Raw genomic sequence first — 8,895 nt, 5'->3', positions numbered from 1 at the left:
AACTGGCCCTGAGCAGGTCACTAACATACACAAACACTGACTGCATGGCCTCCTCTCCTCTTCGCTGGCTGCTCACTTAGCTGGAAACAGCTCCCTTCCAGAGGATTCCTCAGCTTTGGCACATCTGTGTTTGATTCCCAGACAGACACCTCCATGTACAGTACAGTGACTGGCAGCTGACTCACTTTGTAATTTACTCAGCCAAACCATATCCATTTACTAMAACATCACGTTTCATTTGTTCCATCCGGGATTTGAATCAGTGGCAATCTAGTACACAGTGTTACCTGGGGACTGTAACACGTCTTTGAATACATTCATATTTCACAATACTTGACAGTGGAGAGGCAGATGATTGGCTGTAACGATCAGCTCAATTACAGTGATACATATGGAGTTGAAAGTCATGTTGTACTATGTAGTCTCTTACCTATGCGATCCAGCCGGTCCAGAGCCACGGTCTCGAAGGCCCGTCTCATCATGGGGTACTCTTCCAGGACCTCGTTGAAGTTGTCCACAGACAGAGAGTACAGACGGCAGTAGGTGTCTGCTCTGACACTGGCTGTTCTTCTACCCCGCGTCAACAGACAGATCTCTGCACAGGACACAGGGAGAGAGGAACGTCGACACTATGACGGCATGATGACATGTTCACTACGGTCAAGGTAGAGATCCTGTTGTCGAGTAGGGCTGATGTTATGTCAACGTTGCTCCACTTCTTATCAAACGTCAGGGACATCTTTGTGAAGGCTGACAGAGGTATTAAGACCTAATGTTTCCTATGACATGTATCACCTCGACTGAATTCTCTCATGTGTGAACTTGACCTGAAGGGATTACGCACACTGCTGTGAAAAATAGATAAATATCACTATTGTCCCACTTACCATTTATGATGACGAAAATGGGGAACAAAAACGTGAACCGCTGAACCAGGGGTAGGCAACCGTGTTCCTGGTGTGCCACAGGTACTGCAGGATTAGGTTCCAACTAGGTACCACAACGGACCAACTGAGCTAATCGATCAGTTCAGTGATTGCCTAAATTCAACACACCTGGTCTTCCAGGTCAAAAACATGAAGTGCCTGCAGCACTCCAGGACCAGGGACGCCTACCCCTGTGCTGAACTCTTTTTTGTCTCTCCTTTTTAGCATTACAAATTAGAATTTTCTGTAATCCACAGCTGAAGCACTTAATGCCATTTTGAAAGCTTAGAGGTTTGCTAGACCTCCTCTGTCATGCCAGATCAGGAGAATAATGTTCCACTTAGCAGGCAGCCGTGCTGTGGAGCTCTGACACCAACAGCACCCCTATGCCGTGTGTCTGCCGCGGGTGTGTGTGTGTTGTTTGTGTGTGAGTGTGATTGTGTGTGTGAATTTACTGTATGCGTGCCATGTGCTTTTCTGTCACTATCACACACACATCCCACTTGTGGGCCACTCTCCGACTCTCACTTTCATCTACTCTCCAACTCTCAGTCCCAATCCCACGATAACACTTAGTCTTTCTCNCACACACATCCCACTTGTGGGCCACTCTCCGACTCTCACTTTCATCTACTCTCCAACTCTCAGTCCCAATCCCACGATAACACTTAGTCTTTCTCAGAAAAAGCCTTTTCCAACGCCACACTCTCCTTTTCAATTCTCAGTTGCTGCAAAATTAACTGCCTTTCTCCTGCTCCCTATGTAACATTTACTAGGAATCCCTCTTCCATCATATCACTTTGAATCTCACTTCTCACTAATCTGTTTTTCTCTCTCGCTCTCCCCCTCTCCTTTCCCCTCTCATACTGCCTCTCTGTGTATTGTACAGTGCATGGCGGGTTAGAGAGGATGAGGGCTTCTGCCTTCTCTCTAGTGCAGCCAGATACCCAGCCAGCCAAAGCCTCCTTGTCCCTGACCATGACTGCCCTAATGAAAAACATGTGCAGCTCATCCTGTGTGTGTGTGTGTGTGTGTGTGAGGGGCAGTTGTGTGTGTCTGCGCTGCTGGGTAACCCCATTTGTGTGTGTGTGCGTGCTCCCAGGTCAACCATGGCTCTGCCTGTGTTGGGGGTCCGTTTTCTRCAGGCCTGCTCTGCTCCCAGTAATCCCCTCTGGAGAGGAGCGTCCTGCCCTGCCTGGCTGTGTTAAATCSTTTTGCCTCGTGGCTTTCTGGCTGAAATCAGCACTGCTGAGATGAGACACTGAGCTGCAGAGCCTTTCTTCCGGCCTTATCTGCCTGTCTTAAGAGAAGGGGATGTAAAGCCCAGACTCTTARCACTGGTATCTGAACTCTGACTGTAGAAGACCCAGCATGGAGCAATGAGTAGCAGCTAGAGCTCAACGCTAAACAATGAGAGATTAACACTCAATCCTGGAGAACCTGGGATAAATGGAGGGACAAACCCTGCGACCCTGACAGAGGAACACCGAGTTGGACCCATGTCAGAACTAAAGATGAAAGTCATTATACATGGGCAACTGGTCATATTTGAGGAAATTTGTCACTCCCTATCCATAGGTATTATTATAAGCTATTGACTTTAAAGGCAAACATCCTCACGTGGTTCTTTCTGTGTTTAAACATTGCTGCTATGCTGTACTGCGAAAGTCCCGAAGCACTAATTGTAATTGACTAATTGATTTTGCTCGCAGCCTACGTCGGCTATGAAACTAACATTTATTCGATGGTGCATCTAAAGGCACTGTGACCTCTGTTCTATCCTGCTCAAGCACAAACTCCTCTTGGTAGTACATCATTAACAGTCAAATTATGTATGAATGGTTTCATCTCTATGCTGACTCACTTTTACAGTCTGATGCAAAAGTACAAAAATCCTGCATGAAATCACTGAACAGGCTTACTTTGCCCAGGTCTGTGTGTATGATGTAGTGGCGTGTTTCCTTCTCTCRTCTGTCTTAGCTACTCCTGCTGCTCTTTTTGGTAATCGTGCTGGAACACTTGTACAGCAACTTCAAGGAAGAAAATTGATTTCAAAATTTGAGTGAAACGCTTGGAGTACAACATGAACACATTTAATGACAATGTGGTCATTAAAATGTAATTGCTCCAATTAAAATCGGATGCCTTGTGAAATGGGAGAACCAGGAAGGATGCTGCGCACGACTCCAACACCGTCATTAAGTTTGCCGATGACACGGCGGTGGTAGGCCTGATCACCGACGACGATGAGACTATAGGGAGGAGGTCAGAGACCTGGCAGTGTGGCGCCAGGACAACAACCTCTCCCTCAATGTGGGCAAGACAAAGGAGCTGATAGTGGACTGCATCGATGGGGCTGTAGTGGTGCAGGTCGAGAGCTTCAAGTTCCTCGGTGTCCACATCACTAAGGACCTATCATGGTCCAAACACACCAACACAGCCGTGAAGAAGGCATGACAACACCTCTTCCCCCTAACGACGCTGAAAAGATTTGGCTTGGGCCCTTAGATCCTCAAAAAGTTCTACAGCTGCACCATTGAGAGCATCTTGACTGGCTGCATCACTGCTTGGTATGGAAACTACTCGACATCCGACCGCAAGGTCCTACAGAGGGTAGTGCGTACGGCACAGTACATCACTGGGACCGAACTTCCTGCCATTCAGGACCTCTATACCAAGCAGTGTCAGAGGAAGGCCCTAAAAATTGTCAAAGACTCCAGCCACCCAAGTCATAGACTGTTCTCTCTGCTACCGCACGGCAAGCGGTACCAGAGCGCCAAGTCTGGGACCAAAATGCTCCTGAACAGCTTCTACCCCCAGACTATTTACATTGACCCCTTTATTATAAATGTTTTGTATCTTCCTTTGTTGCACTGACTCTCTTAATTTGATTTGCTGTTGTACAGTACAGTATGACCTTGGTTACACAACACACATAACTGGCTGGCTCACATTGGAAATGTTTGGGAAATTACTGGGAAATGATGGGGTTTGGTCTTGGGAAGACTCTGTGTGTGTCTGTGGGTGTCTGTGTGTGTGTGTGTGTGGGGGTGTTTATGTGTGTGTGTATGAGCTGGGTCTCCCATGGTGAGGTATCAGTGTCCTCCGGCCTGGTCTGGGGAGCCTCACCTGGACTCTGGTTCTCTCCTGTCAGCTCCCATCTCCATCGCCCCTGGCAGCCCACAGGCCCTCTGAGAGGACACTCTCTAACCTTTGAAACATCTGCACCGGGCAGCCTGATTCCCCATGACACACCGCGCTCGCTCGCTCCCTCCCAGCATTAGCATAGGGAAATACACACTGGCCTATGATGAGGAGAGGGGTCGGGGAGTGTCTGGTTTAGCGATCACCATAGCTGGTGTCGTGTCACTTCTCATCGCGTCTCCTTCTTCCTCCAATGCTAACAGCAGTAATTGACTGTTATACACTGCTGCTGTTAGATCTGTTAGATTCTGCATGGGGGAAGTGCTAGCTTAATTCAAAGGTTAACCGTGTAGCTCGGTGACTATAATAAAGTCTTACAGAATAGATTCACTCAGTCCCTGACTCTTTTCCYTTCCCCGTTCCACCTTCTCTAGGAGGAGTGTTAAAATGGGTTAAGGGGCGAGAGGATTACCTGCGACTCCACTGCCAACCCTCTTCAATGACTCACTCAGTCAGGGCAGCCATTTGGCAGCTCTACAGTCTGCTTTTCCACAGAGACAGGGACTGAGACAAGGACGGGGTCAGGGACAGAGACAAGACAACACCCCAACCCCCACCACTGCCCCCTCCCTCAACCCCGCCACAGCTCACTTGAAGGAAAAGTGAACCATGTTAGAGGTATGATCAAAGCTGCACCAGGGTCTGATGGACATCTCCAGCCACTGTACAGTCATTCTACTGATGTAACTGTGCTGCACTATCCAGGAGAGCTGCAGTTCAACCAGTCACACAGTAATTACACAAGGATGACCTATACTAACACAATAACATGCCCAATCTGGGGAGGGAGGGGGTCTTCTAGATGCTGTCCAGATAGGAGAGTCTGAATGCAGCCCCACAGTGGCGGGTTATTGTGTGTGTGTGTTGTGTGTTGTGTGTTGTGTGTTGTGTGTGTGTGTGTGTGTGTGTGTGTGTGTGTGTGAGTGTGAGCCCAGAGGAGAGACCAGTGACTGGGCCTGGCTATGCTCCATGTGTCCTTTGGCTTGAATACTGCAGTCACATTATATGTCCCCTTCCCCTGGATTGCTGTATTTCTGCCCAACAATCAAATCCACAACATGCCACACGCAATGCCCATATTAGGCTCTCCAGAGCAAGCTGATCCTACAGTTAGTTAACAGGCACAGACTACTGAGTGTATATTTATAATGCATAGTATTACTGATGACAAGCATGTACTGTACAGGACGTTAATGAGCTTACACACATACATCTACAGTATAGTCATCAATACAGAAAACATTGAGAAAACCCTTCGCCCCTTGGTGTATGTTTCTTGGAAATCCTCACTCTCTCTCACTTCTGTGTGGTAGGGCTGAGAGAGAGAGGGAGAGAGAAAGAGGGAGAGAGAGAGAGAGAGGGACAGGGAGGGAGAGAGAGAGAGAGAGGGATGAGAGAGAAGAGACAGCGAGACGTGGAAGAGAGAAAGAGAGAGAGAGCGAGAGAGAGAGAGAGAGAGACAGCGAAAGACATGGAAGAGAGAAAGAGACGAGAGAGAGAGAGAGAGAGAGAGAGAGAAGAGTGACATATCCCTAGTGCTCCTCTTACATCAATTCATTTCATGAATGGACTAACTCATGTTTGGTAACAAACTCCCTATGGCTGCATGGTGGGCTTGGGTTGGTTGGCCTTGCCTCCCCCTGGAGCAGCCAGTCAGGCCCTGGATGCTAGGAATAGCTGCCGATAATGGATAAAGCCCAGCGCATCTAACGCGTTTGGGAGAAATAATTGCAGATCCAGGGCTTAAATATTTAATGCGAGGCAACCAGTTCCGTTCCAAAAACGGTGCATTTGCAGTGGCAGTGGTGCTTTGTGTTGATCCATGCAATTCAGGCATACGTCAAAATAAATGTTTATATAGAGGGAAAACAACAACAAAGAAAGATGGTGCTTCACTCCTCCCTCACCCAGGGAGAACACACCAGGCAGGCTGAAATGTTGATTAATCTTGGCGCTTTCGACAGTTAAAGTTAATTATTTACAGGAACACACACACACACACACACACACACACACACACACACACACACACACACACAGGGATAGATTGCTTCCATCTTTCTATTATTTGCGGCGCCCCCCAGGAGAGGGGCACGGAGACGGTCCAGAGCAGGGCGCGCGTAATTAAACTTCAGCAGGCAGGTCAGGTTGTGCTGTTAATGCTTCACTGCGGTTTCTCATTACTTAAACAGTGTCTTCTCAATGATACAGTGTCACTGTCAATGTCCAATATTAATTGGTATTCGGTAAGAGGACTATGGCTAGAGCGAAGTCATACACGTGTCATACACTCCCCAACACCATGAGAAGAGTACGAACTGTCTGACCCTGTTGGGGGAAAGAACAACTAGCATGTGTTTTTTCTGTAATACCTTGGAAATGCAGGACTGAAAAGCCTGAAAGCATTTTTAGCCTTAATGACCTTTTGACAAGTATTTTGTCATATACAGTATACTGTATATCAGGGGTTGGAAMCGGTTCAGGGAACAGAACAGAAAACTGGAAAATAATGACATTTTTCAAGGAACAGAAACGAAACCAAGAACGAAAGTGATCCATATTGTCCCGTAACAGAACCGTTATTTTAAAAGCATTTGAACTGGTTAATAATGTTATTTTACGATTCAGGCATTTATTWCTAGTCCCATAAAAAAAAATCAACAAAGCTCCTATGCAAATCCCTCACTCTGTAACTCAGAAACTTATTAAAGTGTCTGCCTGAAAACTGAAAATCTTTGCCAGTATGTGTGCATGTTTAGGTTACCTGCCCCTCCCCCCTCAGAAGCATAGGCTACTGTGCGGATGTTACAAGAGTGATTCAGAAGATAGGGAGAGATATTTATTATAGTTTTACAGTTGACAGTTTAGTCATTTAGCAGACACTGCCTTGCTCAAAGGGCACTTTGACAGATTTTTCACCTAGTTGGCTTGGGGAATCTAACCAGCAACCTTTTAGTCACTGGCTCAATGCTCTTAACCGCTAGGCTCCCTGGCACCCATTTTTTTTAGCTAGAGATGAATGGATTCACTTTTTCCAGTGGTGGAAAAAGTACCCAATTGTGATACTTGAGTAAAAGTAAAGGTACTTCAATAGACTCAAGTAAAAGTGAAAGTCACCCAGTGAAATACTACTTGAGTAAAAGTCTAAAGGTATTTTGTTTTAAATATACTTAAGTATCAAAAGTAAAYGTAATTGCTAAAATGTATTTAAGTATCAAAAGTAAAAGTATATTTCATTTCAAATTCCTTATATTAAGCAAACCAGACTGCACTATTTTCTTTTTAAACTTACGGATAGCGAGGGGCACACTCCAACACTCAGATATAATTTACAAACAAAGCATTTGTGTTTAGTGAATCCCCCAGATCAGGTAGTAGGGAWGACCAGGGATGTTCTCTTGATAAGTGCRTGAATTGGACCATTTTCCTGCCCTGCTAAGCATTAGAAATGTAACAAGTACTTTTGGGTGTCAGGGAAACTGTATGGAGTAAAAAGTACATTATATTCTTTGGAATGTAGTGCAGTAAAAGTAAAATTTGTCAAAAATATAAATAGTAAAGTACTGTAGTACTTTAAAGTATTTTTACACCACTGACTTTTTCAATGCTAGTAGTTAAGCAAACTATAGGCCTAGTTATCACGTTGGATTTATTAACAACAACAAGGTAAGATGTGTTTTTAATTACCTGGTTAAATAAAGGTGAAATATATATTTTTTAAATAATTCTGGTGCCACTCTGCACACACAAGCTTGTTAGCTAGCTAGCTCAACTTTGTTAGCCAGCTACCTCAAGCTTGTTAGCTGGCTAGCTCAAAGGACATTAAAAGTTACTCCATAGAAGGTGCTCCTCCTAGGTATAATTCTGTGGACCTAATTCAGATAATGCATGTCATAACAACATGCCCAGCGCTTCAAGTCTCCTCCTCAAACCTCTCTCGCTCTTTCCCCACCTGTAAAATTTCAGTCGCATCTTGCGCTATAGGCTACCCTTGTCTGTCCATCACGCTAGCTTGAGCTAACTAGCTTGAGCTAAATGTAAAAACTGTTGATTTCACAGGTTAAAAAATGAACAGAAAKGAACAATAAAAAACATTATATTTCTAGAGTTCCAACCAGTTCTGAACTTTATTGTTCTGGTCGAAACAGTGGACAATTYTTTTTTGAAAAAACGAATTGAAAATATTTCGGTTCCAACCCCTGCTCTATATGTCAACTGTGTTCTTCTTTGTCATTTGGCATRTTTATACAATTAAAATACAGCTCATATTGATAATTGGATGAGTAAACAGCCTTACATAAAACATAAAATCAGCAGGTACCATACCCTGCAGAATGACAGGCAGAATAATGAGTAATGCTTTAGACAACCCTGTTATCAGGGCCAGCTCGTGAGAGACAAGAACAGAGCAGAAATTACATTTACACTCATGCARTTGTGCAGTGTGTCTGAAAGCAGACCTACGCTGACCTCTTAAGAAGCTAATTTGTGCTGTTGTGTTTTTCCAGGCCACCATTATGAATATTTAAGCTGAAGAGGTTTACGCTCTGCAGCATAATGTGTGTGTGTGACCTTTCTTCTGCCCTGGTACACTATTTCTCTTACCCCCGAAGTAGGATCCGTCTGAGAGCTTGGTTTCCTTGTTTCCCTTAGTGAGAACGCTGACCACTCCGTGCTGGATGAAGTACATCTTCTTGCCGATGGTGCCCTCTCTGATGATGTAGTCTCCGGGCTGGAACACCTCGAAGCGCAGCTTGGTCAGCAT

The 8,895-nt window shown here is 45.3% G+C and overlaps 1 pseudogene; it reads right to left on the bottom strand.

Moving 5' to 3' along the window:
* Positions 1-8,895, bottom strand: part of LOC139028874 (potassium/sodium hyperpolarization-activated cyclic nucleotide-gated channel 2-like) — a 109,083-nt pseudogene that overhangs the window by 4,951 nt on the left and 95,237 nt on the right.

This window comes from Salvelinus sp. IW2-2015, linkage group LG15 (genome assembly GCF_002910315.2).
Source record: "Salvelinus sp. IW2-2015 linkage group LG15, ASM291031v2, whole genome shotgun sequence".
Classification (NCBI taxonomy): domain Eukaryota; kingdom Metazoa; phylum Chordata; class Actinopteri; order Salmoniformes; family Salmonidae; genus Salvelinus; species Salvelinus sp. IW2-2015.
This window is presented reverse-complemented; position numbering and strand designations above follow the sequence as displayed.